Source organism: Limulus polyphemus, unplaced genomic scaffold (genome assembly GCF_000517525.1).
Source record: "Limulus polyphemus unplaced genomic scaffold, Limulus_polyphemus-2.1.2 Scaffold6315, whole genome shotgun sequence".
Taxonomy (NCBI): domain Eukaryota; kingdom Metazoa; phylum Arthropoda; class Merostomata; order Xiphosura; family Limulidae; genus Limulus; species Limulus polyphemus.
In genome coordinates, this window is record NW_013671925.1 from 25976 (window position 1) to 26741 (window position 766).

Here is a 766-nt window from a genome sequence, read left to right on the forward strand (position 1 = left end):
TTGATCAAAGTGTAGATTGAACTGGACCTCCCTTAAACTTAGACTTCGAAATTAAACAATTTTCGGAAAACAAAGTTTACTAATTATAACAAGGGTGTTATCTACATATCTTGAATTACATACATTTTTCACATTTATCTGAACAATGTTTTAATCAATCTTTGTTGATACAAATTTATTGAAGTCTTCCAAGTCCTTCTCAATAGTAATTTCCAATAAATGTGAATAATTTTGAACTGATAGACTAAATGGAATGTAGCTAATTAATATCATCCACCGCAGCTTCTTGGGCTACGCTTATAGTGGAGGTTGACAGTCACACGTTATATCAGCGCAGAGCACCTTTTTTTTAGCAACGAGTAGCGAACCGTGAATCGTTGGATTCACAGGCCGTAGACGCTAACCACCGTGATACGCCCAGTTATAATCAGAAAGCACATGACCTTCTAGTAAATTATCATCTGTATTTTTGGGGAACCATAATTTATCTACATGGTTAATTAAACTACATAAAAAAAATTAGAAAAAGTTTCGCAGTTAACTACTAAAACTCACCTATAAAAATAGTTATGCCTATACAATACATTTTAGTAAAATATTTATTGAGTTTCGTTTTTCATACATTAGTTTAATTTCCATAATACATGTATCTTTAAGTCACAGATTTTACCAGACACGTTAAGTTAATTTCGATAATTTTCTATGTAGTTTAAAATTGTTTGTTTGTTTTTAATCAAGCACAAAGCTGCACAATGGGCTATCTGTG

General features: G+C 31.6%; 1 protein-coding gene across 1 annotated transcript in view; it reads right to left on the reverse strand.

Annotated features, from left to right (window-relative positions):
- Window positions 1-133: 133 nt before the first annotated feature.
- Window positions 134-766, reverse strand: part of LOC106473602 (adult-specific rigid cuticular protein 15.7-like) — a 4933-nt gene continuing 4300 nt past the window's right edge. The window contains exon 3 of the mRNA XM_013934285.2: window positions 134-766. This exon is cut by the window's right edge and continues 1009 nt beyond it. The gene's annotated coding sequence lies outside the window, so the exon portion shown is untranslated.